This window comes from Urocitellus parryii, chromosome 10 (assembly GCF_045843805.1).
Source record: "Urocitellus parryii isolate mUroPar1 chromosome 10, mUroPar1.hap1, whole genome shotgun sequence".
Lineage (NCBI taxonomy): Eukaryota > Metazoa > Chordata > Mammalia > Rodentia > Sciuridae > Urocitellus > Urocitellus parryii.
The window spans coordinates 47,926,650-47,942,013 of NC_135540.1; the positions used below are offsets into that span (position 1 = coordinate 47,926,650).

Sequence of the window (15,364 nt, forward strand, 5' to 3'; positions counted from 1 at the left end):
ACACGGGTATCTGCCACACATTACAGATGCTGGCTCTGTCACCCTGCTCACATTTACCACTGTGAGCTACTACTATGAATTCCTTAGTTTAAACTGAACTAAGAGTCTGAAGAAAATGCTATGTTGAATACAACTTCTTATCCAAATCAATCATTCATTCATTCATCAAGTATTCACGTGAATCTGATAGCATGGAGCGGGAATGGCTAGCAACAGAAATGTGAATAGGGCATGGACTCCGCTTTAGGAGATCATGGGAAAGACAATAATAGACATTGACAAATGTTCCAGAGGAAGTGGCAGCAATGCGTTGGACCTGACAAGAAGTCAGCAGAAGATACTGAGTGCAGCTCTTCTAAACTCCACATTCCCTAACTTCATGTGGGGAGTTTGATAGCAGCCTGGGGGAGAATTTATATCATGGAAATCTGTGAATGCTATAAACCAGGCCATTTTCCCCTGGGAAGATGGGTTGTTAGACATTGAACAGTAAGCCACAGGATGCAGGTGCACAAAAGAACTCTCACAGAAACAGTGACCCTCAAGAGATCTTGAAGGATCTTATTGAAGGACAAAAAAACATCAAAAATAGGGAGAATGAACATTCTCTAGAGAGAATTTTTAAACACATGGAGGCAGAAAAAAACCATGTATGTTCAAACAATGGTTGAGAAATCTGGTGTAAGCAAAGTTTAGGCACACAGGGTTAGTGTTTGATGAGAGGGAAATAGGAAATGGCCTGGGACTAACTTGTAAAAGCTTCAGCTGAGAACTATGGGCAAATAAAGAAATTGAGACACTGGCATATGCACAATGTGTGTACAATAAAATTTTGTCAGGCACCAAAACAGAAACAATTGGATTGATGGATGGGTAGAGAGACGGATATACAACCAAGCAAATAGAGTCAAGTGTTAGTTGCAGAGAATAAATGGCGTACCTTGGCACTGACTGTAAAGTTCTTTCAACCTATCCATACTTATGCAACATTTTGCAATAAATGTGGAAATATTAAACTATAATTGGAAGAGACTTGGTTTTGAGGCAAGACACACACATGCAGAGAGAGAGAGAGAGAAAGAAAGAGAAGAGGGGGGATAGAGGGAGGAGAGGAGAAAAGAGAGGTCTCAATGTCCAGCCCCTCTTTCAGGTGATTGGGATAATGCACAAGCTTGCTGATAGAGGCAATGACAAAGTTTCTGCAGTCACCCTCTCACCACCCTCTTCTCCTGCTGAGAACCAAACTGGGAAGGTTTTGTTTTATAAATACAATACAATGGATTCTAACTAGTTTCAATACATCTTTACAACTGTAAGAAATGAAGCTGACCAGGTATATGAAAATTTATATTCAAATATCTTATGAAATAGAAATATCTTTTCTTATTACTGAAATATAAAATGTTGTTTTTAAAATTATCATTGCCATTTAATTATTTTCTTTTTCATGAAAAGACTACAAAAACTTTTGCATTTCATTATTATACTGGCCTCAAATCTTTGGTTATTATGTAGGCTTCTTCTTAAAGTGTTTTTGTTGTTGGTATTGAGGATTGAGCCCAGGGGTGCTGAATCACATCCTCAGCCCCTCTCCTCTTTATTTTTATTTTGAGAGAGGGTCTCACTAAGTTGCTAGGGCCTCGATAAATTGCCTCAAATTTGTGATTTTTCTGCCTCAAACCTTTTGAGCTGCTGGGTTACAGGTAGACATTACCATGCTTGACTCTAATAATTTAAAATATTTTTAATGAATTCAATTATATCCATAGCATGTATATTTAAATAAAATGTTATATAAAACATGTGCTATGGTAATATTATATACTTTTTCAGAGGAGAGAGAGATTTTGAAGTCTGCATTTGCTGGTAGACTTCAAATTTCTTTAAATTTTTAATTCAAATTCTAAGAAAAAAAATACATTTTTACCATGTACTGCTTTTCCAAATTCATTAAAAGTTAAAATTCATTTCAGTGGGAAACTATTATACTGGAAAGTAAAATTTTATCATGGATCATTATGAGTAAACCAAGTTTAGAACTATCTTCAGATTTTATTCTTCAACAAATACAGCAAATACTGAATGTGAATAAAGAGTACTGATGGAATGAAGCACCAAGTGTTGAGATAAGAAATATCTTTTGTTATGTTACATTAAAGACAATTATGGGTTTGGTTTCTATCCAAAATTAATACCTCTAAAATACAGAATATAAAGCAAAGGACACAATGTGACTTAAAATACATCTAAGAAACTTAAATAATAACTTCACTCTGCATCTTTCTATAGAAGATGATGAAATTTATAAATGCACAGACTGTCCTTTTTGGGAAACTGTTTGTCCAACATTTGAGGTAAACCATGTGCTATATAATCCCTAAGTCTTAGCTCTCATGTCCTCTCATTCTTGACCTGGTTCAATAATAACACACATTGGGCTTCTATATTCAACAAAGGAATACTTTCCAGAAGTTATCTGGACATCCAGTTGTTTTTTTCCTTGGCTATGAGTTGTGACGTGTGCTTCACAACATTCTCCTATATCACCAGGCTCCTGAGTCATGAGTTTAGGGAGAGCACCATAAGCTCGGGGTAACTGAGTTGGCTCTCATAGAACAGCTTAAAAACTGTAGCCATTAGAAGTTTTACTCAGGTAGTGCCAAAAGAATATTCTTTTACAAGCATTCTACTCAGCCCCAATTTTATATAGGCATAAAAATATAATATTGTAAACACTGTAACTTGAAAATGAAATAACTACACTGTTAATAATGATATATTTTAATTTTAGCAATGCATAGTCATCCATTTAAAGAAAAATTCATGAATGAGAACTTCAATGTTATTTACAAATCTCATATTATCCCTTTCTTCTTTGAAATTGTACTTCTACTTGTATTTCTCCAATTTAGTATACTACATATTTAAACTTTAAAATGTTTTTTAGCACTATATGATTATTTTCTGTGAAAAATATGTTTAGAAATTTAAAGATGGTTTTAAAAATTTCCTGAGACAATAAAAGGATCTCAGTGTTCAAAATTTTCTATGGAATAAATAGCTGAGTTATTATTAGTTCCCAATTGAACTAGACGGCACAAATCTATAAAACATGTTTACAAACTTTTAACAGGCATAGCAATCATGTTTCATTGGAATGTATCTCTTAATGATAGGGATGAGGGGAAATTACAATGACTTAATTGAGGAGGCTTCCTAGATACTAAGTTTCTCCAACATTTCTGTTTAGTACTTTGAAGGTAGTTGCACCTCAAGGTAATGTTCATAGTGATTCTGTCCAGGGATACCTATGCCTTCCTCCTAAAATGGGAGAAGAAACAATGAGAAAAAGGTGATGGGAAAGGAAGCTGTGCTGAGGCCTCCAGCCTCTACCTCAGGCACATTTAAGAAGGACAATAGGAGGTTGAATATGCCATGACCCAGCCCTTAAAGCTCTTCTTGAAATGTCCTGGGGTTATCCCAGAAGTACAAGTGTTCCAGCCCCCCAAACTGAAATTCTATTAAGAATTACATTACTCAGTTGCTAGAGGTGAAAGATGTCAAAAAATCTCTGACTAAACTTGGAAATCCTGAGCTACCATCTACGAAGAGTCAGTGCTGGTTAAATCTCATTCAAAGAGATTGTTCAGTACTGTCACAAGCAGCTGCCTTGGCACATGTGTAGGTTACCCTTTTAGGTACAGGAAAAACACCTTTAGGACAATAAAAATTTAAAAAAAATTCATCATTTTTGAGGATCACTTCCTAAAATATTTAGAAGACCTTCTTGATTTGGATTCTAACTCTACTATTTATTCACCCATAGGTAATAAAATTGCAATAATGGCTACTCACTTTAAGCCACTCCAAACCACACATATTAAATGTCTTCCATGTGTTTTTTCAATCAACTAAAATCTCAGGATGTCATAGAGCTCACAAGGGTGTGACATTTGGCATAGGCTATTCTGTCTTATAGTCTATTTTGAAAGCAGCAGAAGATTCTGTAGAATATATATTTTAAAAATAAGAATTCTCTTCTGTGTAATGGAATTCTCTTCTGTGTAATCTGACAGAGATAGGTCAGATTGTTTTTTCCCCATCTTTCTGGTCATGAGCTATAATGAAATTCTTTAGATGGAAAGTCTTAAAAAATGTACAGACTACTCATGTGTCCAATCCTGTCATTATTTGAATAATTTCTACTTGGTTAAAAGCTACTTTCATTTACAAACTCTAGTTTGACATGCCTGCACTATTGTTCTCTGAGATGTTGTCCCTATTTGACTCTTTAGTAGAGTTGCAGATATTGACTATATATATATATATTTCTGACTTGGTTGAAAATTAGACTCTACAATAGACTAGGAATCTTCTGTTGACTTTTCAAGAAATAGTCACATTCAGCTTGTGCCTTACAAAGGACATTTCAGATTCTTTATATTTACAAAGGGAGAAGCTAATAGCAGAAAGTCACTGATTTTATAAAGTGACAAAATAAAAACAGAACAAATAATAATTATCAAGTTAAAACTGTAGATTTATTTCCTAAGAGAGAAACAATTATAATGCCTGTCTAACCTATCAAGGACAGTTGTGGATATAGATGAGGCTGTAATAGGTTAAAAAGGTATTTATTGTAGACCTAATTGTCCTGGACGACTGTATGCAGACTAGAACTTAATTCTGAACTTGTGTAGATTTATAATTTACCCAATACAATGATATTTAAATGCCATCTCTGAAATTATACAAAAAGGGATGAATATACAGACATAGTAAAATAGTGTGCTTGTCTCAGGCTCTTTTCCCTTGATATTAAGCTAATCAGGCACCACAGGACTGTGCACTGATCCTATGCAGGGGTGAAGGAAAAAATGCAATTACTTCATCTGGAAGCAAAGAATGGCCCAGGCACTGACAAGTACTCAGCCTACCCTAAACAAAGTCATCTTCTGATGCTGTTTACAACCCAGGCAGGTTGTTTTACTGACACACATAAATTGCAATGAAGCTGTGTAGAAAGAGGAGAACTAGGGAAATGAGCAAGAGGTTCTGTTCAAAGATCAGTGCACAGGCATGCAGAGGCAACTTAAAGAGGCAGAAGAGACTTCAACATCACTTAAATATACAACTCTCTTTGAAGAAAGGGATGTGCCAATCAAAAACCTGTCAGTTAGTCACTGAGGCAAACATTTGAAATGTGCAGGGACGTTTGTCTAGGGAGGTACTGTCTAGAATCAATGGCCTTCAAGTCTTCTGGCCCTTCTATAAAGCTTCACACTGTACATAATTGAACTCATCACTTTTTTTTTTTAATTTTCAGTACCAGGGATTGAACTCAGGGGTACTTGACCACTGAGCTGCATCCCCAGCCCAATTTTGTGTTTTATTTAGAGACAGAGTGTCACTGAGTTGCTAAGCGCCTCGCCTTTGCGGAGGCTAGCTTTGAACTTGGGGTCCTCCTGTCTGAGCCTCCCAAGCCACTGGGATTATAGGTGTGCACCACCGTGCCCAGCCTTCATTCACTTCTTTTAACATACCTAAGTACACTGGCATGTGAGATCCAGAAGAGCATATTGAAGAAAATCTGCCCTGCAGTTAAAAAAACCTAGGTTTGAACCCCATCTCTCTCATTACTAGCTGAGCTATTTGTGGCAAATTACTAAGCTTCATTAAGGCTCACTCCCTTATCTGTAAAGTGAAGAATGTTTTACATATTTTATTTGAATTATATCATATAATCCTCAGAACAGAATCTATGAAGATGGTACTGACTCTTCATTTTACAAAGGGTAATTGTAAGGGACAGAAATGGCAAGTTATTCCCCCAGGGTCATCAGCTAGAAAAATGTGACCAGAGCTAGAATTCAGTGAGGCAGCAGACCAAATGGTCTATTTCATGGGTGGCTGGAAGAATTAAATAAGTGGTGTGTTCTTATTCTCATCCTCCAGCAGACACCTGTGCCAGGTACTGTGCTACTTACTAAGGCACTTAAGCATTAGGCTTTAGTATATGGTAAGTACTCAAAGGCTTGCTATTATTAAGAAGAAAAAAAATGCTTGTGAAGATATGAAAATTTCAGTTCTTCTAATAATTATGTTTCTCTCTGCAAAGTAAATGACTGAGTATATGATCTCGGTGAATATCAAGCTGCCGTGAGATACAGCCTGATTTGTGTTTTGTGCCAAGCATGGAGTCCAGATAATGGCAAATTACTAAGGGAGAATGTCAGCAGCCAGGATGCTGCTGGCTGTGCCTTCAGAACCAAATGGACTACCCCAAAGAGATGCACTGGTGAAAAAGAATCAAGATTTCTATTTTTATAGAGTTCTGAGAAGAAAAAAATGGGAAAACAGTTTTATAACTTCTCATGAGCTAAGAATAAAGATGCAGAAATAAGATAGCTTTTTTTTGAAGAGTGGAAATAGAATATCTCATAGAAAAATACTTTTAAAATTGAAATTTCCTGAACATTTATTAAACTTTTCAGTGTAGCATTTAAATATGCCATCAAATCAAGCAATTACTCTGAAGAAAATGTTTTATAAGCCTAGAATCACAACTCTTTTGCAGTTGTCCAATTGGTATTGATTGGACAAAAAAATGATATTTTTCATAAAAGTACAACTTTCAGGTTAAAACCTGGACATTTAGTATGTTTACTATGATGAGAATGATGAACGTGCTGCCAGAAAAATGGGAAGTATGGATCTTTTTTGGGAACGGTACCAGTTTTCAGAAACTGACATTACCCACTAAAATTTCTCCTGGGAAGAATTCTATGTGCTCAATTATCTCACCTCTGCTTTTGAGAAGTGAAGTTGTCCTAAACCATAGAGAAATACATACAAACAAAGCCTTTACCTTCACTGAGAATAATACCTCTAGGTTTTGATGTCTTTCAAATAAATAATGCATTAAGGTTTATAAAACACATGCTTATTTTCCTTATTATACAATCTGTTCTGTTATCTCAAATAAATATTATAAATAAATTTATGCTTAGATAATCAATAGCTCATATTTAGTGTGTTGGCTAATGCCATTATTAGTTGAAGAAAGGTTCTAATGCTAAGAAAGTCAATTGATTTTAAAAGTGTAAGATTATCATACATTACATTGTATATGTATATCATACCATGTACAGAAATACAGCATAAAATACAGAGAACTTTCAAAGCATTTTTTAAATGTGGGAATAATATTCTTACCCAGTGAATATAATATAATCAACTAACTGCAACAGGGGTATGGCTATTTTCTAATACTGAACTTATTCTGCAAAGTCTGAGCTTCCATGCAATGTGAAAATTATGCCAGGTAATTAAGAAACACATTTGTGCAAAGTCATGGCAGTATAATACGTAGAGAAAGCAGTGCTTTGGATACCTACATTACTGAAACAAAATGACAGTCCAGATTTGGAACTGATTAAAATATGATGGCAGGTATATTGTTTGATAGTCAAGGCTGAAAACATCAGTAATTGTAAATGTGATGGGAATCATACATCTCTGCCATTCAAAGCCCATGCATTTTTTTTAGGTGTAAGTGTAATTAAAAAAAGTAGTCATCTATCCTGTTTACTTCCTACATGAAGCAATGAAATACCAGGCAACTGAAAAAAATCAGCAATAAACTGGGAAGATAATTAACAAAAGACTTAAAAAAATGCTACCTTTTACAAAATATTAAATCTTTCTTTTTATATTTTCTTTTAACCCTTCCCCAGTTATATAATGAAAACTCAGTTTTTACAAAAAGGTGAGAAAATTTATATACATCCTTGTGTATAATTTTTTGGAAAAATTATATGATCTAAATTTCTCACATATTCATATATTTTAAAATGGAAAAATATATAAAAATATTTTTCTTGAACTTATCAAGTAGACAAGTTGATGTATGTCTAGCATGTTTAAAATTGGTCTAATTCTTGTTCCACTAAATTCTTCACCAGATGAAGGCAGGGATACATATGTTTTTATTCACTACTGAATACACAGAAAAAAAGATATTCTGTGAATATTTTTAAATAAATAAATGGAAAGAAAAATATAATATGTAAAATAAAAAATGTGATGTTAAAATTGAGGCATTCTGAATTTTATTTATTCATTTTATTGTTTCTGATTATTTCAATTATTTTGGGGCTTTCATAATAATAAGATAAATTTTACTATTTGCCTGTTTTCAATAATCTGATGTCTGATAACCTCAGTCACTGTCTTTATATTTCCTTTTCTGGTCAGACTTATAGATCAGATTCATTTTTCTGTATTGGGTAAACATTTTTAAGTAGCTTCCACCTTAGTTTTTGCATTTTTCTGATTCTTGTGCCTTCTCTCTGATCAATCCTATTTTCTCCTTCACTGGCTTATCTTTTTTCCCCTCAATTTTTGAATATTTCCTACCACATTCACAATTTTGGAGGCCTATTCACCTTTAATAGATTCAGTTATGATTTAATTCCAAGGCTCTGTCACCCACCCAGACTTTTCCCCATTTCCAAGACTCCATTTCCAAATGCAGTCTGAGCACTTGCAGAGTTACATGTACGTCTATTCTACCCAAACTCATGTCCCCAAGAACTCATCTTTCTCCTGAAACTGATGAGTTTTTCCATAAATGCTATCCTAGGCACCTAGGTTTGAACCATCAAAATCAGCTCTCATTTCCGTTAACCTTTGTCTAAGTCCTGTGGATTTCATGCTGTGAAGTGATTAGAAAGTGCTTTTGAAAAGCTCCTTTTTAATTTCTTTTGCGCTTCCATCTTTGTTCAGTTCTAGGTACCTCCACTTGAAGATATTTTATTGAGTTCCTAAATTATACTCCTATTCATCCTTTGTTCAATGGAAATTGAACAAATCATTTGAACAAAGCATTTTTCTAGGCAGCATTTTCTCAAATACTGATTTTATTATGCTACTTGTCTCCTGAACAACCTTAGGTTAGACATCAATATGAACTGAATAAGGACCAGATCACCATTGTGCTGCTCAGGGGAGCTTTTTTTTTAATTGTTATGTTGTGTTTATATCTCTATTTTAATTTCTACACTAAAATTTATCACATTCTGGGCTGGGGTGTAGGTCAGTGGTAAAGTGCTTATCTACCAGGTACACAGTTCTGGGATTGATCCCCAATTGTCAATTACCATTGGGATAATATCTTTTTTTTTTTTTTTTCCCAGACCAGGAACCTGAAATACAGGATGCTAAAATGAGTTTCTCTAAGAAATCAGTAATTACAGCTACAAGAAGAGCTCTAAACTAATAGCTCTTTGTACTTCCAGATGCACAAAGCAGAGGGAAATTTCCAGAATGAAATTTTCACCTTTAATTCATTCACTCCACTTATATTTTTAAACTAACCAGTCACATTTAGATGTTGTCGATATTTGCCAAAGATAATCATTTGACTTTGGCAAGAATTCCTTTACTTTTAGGGTCACAATGTATTTCTGCATGAGAGTTATTGTTGCTAAGTGCCTTTTTAGTAGGTCAAATATTTGTCATGGCAATTAAATATAGTTTTTGTAGAAAATAATATGACCAAATCCCTACAGAGGCACTTATCATGGACCAATAAGATGCCATGTTAGTCCCACTAATTCTCAACACTGCACTTTAAAAAGTTCTATACGACTTTTTAAAGCTAGACAGAACCAAATTATGAGACACTCTGGAATCTGTGATTTAGATATGAAGAATTACCTAATAACCTAAAGCAAGATAATTTTCTTGTATACAATTTAGATGGCTTTGCAAAAGGCTTACAAAAATCGGCTCCCATCCCATATTCAGTAACTTCCCTGTGGTTAACATGAGGAAAAGACAAAAATGTGGACAAAGGATAAGAGCTCTACCATGTGGTTTTGCTCTTTAGTTGAAAGCAGAGACATAAATTCTAATTCAATATTGTCTTTCCAGTGCAGCCTGAATTATATTTGGCTTGCAATATATTGCTTTTATTATTATTTTTTCTTTCCTTTCTTATTCTGCAGGATTTCAGTTTCACCTCTACAACTTTTCCTGGTTAGTGAGACTTATCATATATCAAAGTCTCAAACATAATTTATGTTTTAAAAATATGGTCTCAGAGTCTATGACTTTAAGGAACCTAAAAGAAAGTCCCAGATAAATACATATTCCTATCTCACCAAATCATCTCTAGGATTCTAAGGCTTACTACTAATTCAGATTTCTTTACTATAATAATAAACAAGAAAAGAAATCTTTTTGATGAAGATGGCTTCAATCCTGTCTGCTTTCCCTCTACATTGGGATCTCTTCCTATTTCTTGGTTTAAAAGGAATCTTCTTCATTAATGAGGACTAACTACCAAATGAGATTCATCTACTTGGGTTTCTTTCTTCTCTAAAATGTTCTGGTGTACAACAACCCTAAATTGAAACCAGACTGTCATTTTATCATCCAAAATCAGAAGTGGAAACAGGAAACAAAGACCCCAATACATATAAATTTGATCAGCAGAAGACATTCATTGGCATTAAACTGCTTCCAAACTTTACAAGATAACAGAAGTTTTGTATTTTTATTTTCAACATAAAAAATATAAAACCAACCACAGGCCAATTTGAAACAGCAACTCTTCTCAAGATTGGCTATCAAATTCCTTCATTTGGAAGGCAGAAACTAATGAGAGAATCATGATGTGGTTTCAATACAGCAGAAAACTGTGTGAGCCAGAGGACTTTCTGTCTGCGCAGACATACCTAAATTTTTAACGTGATGAAACACTTCACTTTGTAGACTAGGCTGAGGTTGCACAAGTAGAATAAACCTATTTCATTTGCACAGAGTTTCATGTGCAGGAATAGTGTGAAATCCATTTCTTTTAAAATCTTACATAATATTTTACAAAACTTTTAACAAAACAGACTAAAAAGTATATTATGTTTGATTACTAGTTTACTAGTTTATTTATTTTTTCCCATCCTGTTGGTTTTTTGTAGTCTCAGGCATTGGAAAGATCAAGAGTCTGAGAACCAGGCAGATGTTAGTTTGAATTCCATCTGTTACTTTACCAGCTCTATGAACTCAGGCTTTAAATTTGCTGAGTCTCAATCACTTCAGATGTAAAATAGGGACAATAATAGTACCTATATAAAAAAGCTGCTTTGAAGATTATAGTTAATATGTTACCTAATAAATTATCTAAGACTTAAACAACTTATAATGATGCCCAACACATAAGTGTCAAATTCTGTCATCTTTACATATCATCCCCATTAAATGCTAAAGGGAAGTTGACAGATGCTGAAGGGAATGGGGAGAATCCCTATTTGCGATAGCCCTACAGACAGTCAACCTCATCAAATAAAAATGATGGACTGTAAAGGCATTATTACCTTGGACTTTTTAGTAGACATCAGATATGGGACAAATTTTGAGAAGGGCCTGATAGATGACTCACCAGGAGGTGGCCCCACTTAAAATAAATAGGAACTTAAGGAAGAGCATTAATTAAGTCCTTTGATGTCTGCTGACTCCTGGTTGCATCTATGCAGGCAACAGGAGGAGCCTGGCAGGCAGACGCAAAGGGCCAGCTCCCAGGGACAGGCTGCAGACTGCTTGTAGGAAGAGCAGGGTGGAAGAACTGGAACTTTATCCCAAGGTTGGAAATAATGCCACAAAAAAGACAACTTCAAAACATGTGCTCAACAAATTGTATTTCCAAAGGGAGTCAGATTTGTGGGAGACTCAAGGTGTTCTTGGAGCACTCTGGAAGTAACTGATGGTTTTTGTGTCATGTTGAATAAAGTGCTAGGTCTCTTCCTCATTGCTCACATCAAAATGTGCAATGTACTAAGCTGAATATACTTCTAACTAAAAAAATAGTTATTAGTTCCCCCTTTAATGGGCAAATTTATAAGACTTAAGCTAAAATATCAATGTCATTTAGAGGTCAAATCTTTGAAATAGGAGGGCAGCATCTGCTGGCCTTGAATTCAGCCCATTTCAGATTCTGGATCTGGAAATCCTTAACAGTTTAACTGGACATGATCTTAAATTGCCATCTATTTAAGTGCTGGCAGACAAGACTGTACTAATGCTAGGAAATTCTGGATGTTCTTTATATGTTTTACGTATAATAGTTTCCAAATTTCATAGAGAGCCATCTTGGGTTTTATTATCACCTTGTTTAGAGAGGAAAAAACTATTCACAAAAGGCTAAAATAGAGCCTAAGATTTTTTCCCCATAGAACCAGCTTCTTCTTAATCAAAACCTATTTTTAGATGCATATAGAGCCTGTCCTTGTTAAACGTAGTTTTTCTTCTTTACTTCCTTGAGGTTCTTTTACTGGGAAACTTGAATCCAGTGTTTCTAATGGAAACCAGGATCTATAGTGCTATCAGGTGCTGGAGTGTCCCATCAGCCAGAGGGACCTTCTCTTTTCAACTGCCTATCTCTTTCCTCCTGCCCACCATAACTTCTACACTAAAGACATAAAGCAAGAGATCAAGTAAATGTGTCTCTTTAGCCTGTTTACAGGAGACAAACCAACAAATTTTGAACAAGAGAATAAAAGACGGGGGAAAAAATTTCCATACTACTTATGAAGCAAAATATGTTATGTCCAAGAGACAGGATACCAAAGAAATGCCATCTACCTCCCCTAAAAAGTCTGTCTCCTTCTTCTCATCCCCAAACTGATAACAATTATATTTAGAAAGGTAGAACTTTTAATGTATCTTAAACACTTCTAAGTATTCTGTATTAATATTGCTTCAAAATTTTAAACATTAGTTGTATTCTAAATGCAGACAAGGAAGATGAACTGTATTAAAGCAGAAGAAACTGTTCAGAAAAAGGAAGAACTGACTGATATTTAAGTTGACAGAAATGGACCACTGAAGAAAGCCGAAAAAATTAAAGAACACAGTTCTCATGTGTGCCAGCTGGCAAGACAGGGTTGGATCATTGGGACCATTTACTACCCTGCACTTGGATGGGGAAGAGTCATATTTCTCTGCAGGACTGACCTCAGACTTCAGGGTAGTGGAGTGTGCTCAGAAAGAAACAATTCTTTCAAGGGTCTTGCAAAAGGAAATGCACTCCCATAAAGTGGAATTAACAGGCTTCAAGCCAGTTGCTGATGAGCACGGCACATTGATTGGAGGTAATTATTTGAAAGCAGAGGAAGTCAAAATATATCCTTTCATGTAAGTGATTGAAGGGGTGTGTAAGGAGAGATGACTGGAAGTGAAGTAGACACAGAGTTAGTCTTGGTAATGTTTATCTGCAGGAATAACCTGTGCCATTAAAATGTGCAGGCACTTTTGGCCGCAGTACCCAACACATAATAGACACTAAGTACATACTTGCTGAGTGAATGGGTTCATAAATAATTACAAACACATGTATGCCTACATAGTTCTATTCTACATTATTATTCTTATATTCTTATTTTTCACACTCATACGTATTCTCTATACATAAATATTATATATCATATTATATATTATATTATTATATAGTCTTATGTCCTTATTCTATAGTCTTATGTATTCTTATTCTACATTATTATTGTATATATTTATACATATTGGCTAATGGACTTGACTAAAATAGAAATTTGTTAACAGGGAAGTATTCCTGTATTAATGGTTAATAATTTTGAGGATTTCAGTGTTCATACCACACCCCGAAGTGTAACAACTTGGCATGCTAAACACTTTGAACTGAGAGACACTCAGTTCAAAGCCTCAGAATCAAGGTCTTTCTGACCTTTTCCCATCCTGCTCTCTCTTATCCCTTTCTTCTCCCCTGAAGTATATAAAACAGAATTTCCCTCCCCCAAAGCAAGCCATAAAACCTAGCAAAGTTACTGTCTCCTTTATACTTTGAAGACCCTCATTCCACAGGGGTCTTGCCCTGTATGCAGGAGAAAGGAATCTAAAGGAAGTCAGGAACAATCTGAACAGGCCGACTTTGTTGGGCTTTTCCCCTCAGTCATTACCATTTGATCAAATCCTTTTGTCCAGTCACACTTTTATATGCTGCCCATGCCTCACTGGACCCCAGCATAAAAACAGGCATTTTTTCCTTGTCTTTCTGGGTCTTTATTTCTGTTGTCTCCCATGTAACACAAAACTTTGCTTAAATAAATACGTTATGCTTTTCTTTTGTGGACCTGACTTTTGTCATAGGATTGTCCATTGTGACCCTCATGATGGGTGAGCAGGGCTATCACACCTGTCCACCTTTACAAGGGTAAAAGGAATAGTGAGAAGCAGCTACTAGAAAACGTTGATGTTAGTGTTCTTCCCTTAGGAAAGAAGTTTCTGCCATTGTGAATATATTATCTTTTAAGTGATAACACTATCCAAGAAAAAGTTAAAAAAAAGAACAATCTGTATTTGGGGTAAAAATGGGAGTTCATAACCCACTTGAATCTAATGTATGAAATATGATATGTCAAGAGCTTTGTAATGTTTTGAACAACCAATAAAAAAGAAAAAAAAGAACAAATAAAAAAAAATTTATAAAGGTAACTATAACAAACTTGGCTATAACACGAAGCATCTAGAATCTTGATGAAATGCAAAATGTCCATTGATTTTCTGCAAATTTCAAAACATATCAACAGATTTGCTTAAGTTCTCATGACTAAAACTTTATTTATTATCTCCATTTTCCCTTTCCTTCCCTATATTGCACATCCCCATACCCTTGAAATGTGGTATATGCTTCAAAAATAATATACAGGAACACATAATGAAGACAAGAGAAGTTACAGAAAGGAGGGTAAGTATAAGATGTTGGGAATAAATTGAGAAATTTATATTTATTTATGTATATAAACTGTAGATAACTGCATGACTTTTATTTATTTATTTATTTATGCTCTATTTATATAACTGCATGGGTTTTATTTTATTTTTGCCTGAAGTTTAGGTATTTTGTATTTAAAGCTTTGACTGGCATCAAGATCAAGTAAATATTAAATCAGGCCACTCAGATACTAAATTTTAGAAAGGGCCTCATTCTCTTTTCATTTCACCCAAGTACAGTTGTTAATGACATGTTAACTACTTAAATTCACCATAATATCTAGTTTCTCTCCGCCACCTTCACTTTATTTGTCTTAGTTTATAGACATTATCTGTTTACACATCCCTAACCAGACTGCAATCTCTTTAACAAATGGGTCTCAAAGGCTTCTTGGAACCTGGAGTGACCTATGCAGAGGAGGAACTTACTAGATGTTTGTGAAAATGAAATTCACTCTTGCACATTCCAACTCTACATTGTAGTTTATTTCCATTCATTTACGTGTACTTTTGTAAGACCCAGAGAAATTTTTTTCCCTTCATTTTAACCTCACGGATC

At 34.8% G+C, this 15,364-nt stretch overlaps 1 protein-coding gene across 2 annotated transcripts in view; it reads right to left on the reverse strand.

Annotated features, from left to right (window-relative positions):
• The window catches only part of Ppp3ca (protein phosphatase 3 catalytic subunit alpha), a 308,806-nt gene that overhangs the window by 18,429 nt on the left and 275,013 nt on the right, over window positions 1-15,364 (reverse strand). The gene's annotated exons all lie outside the window — the stretch shown is intronic.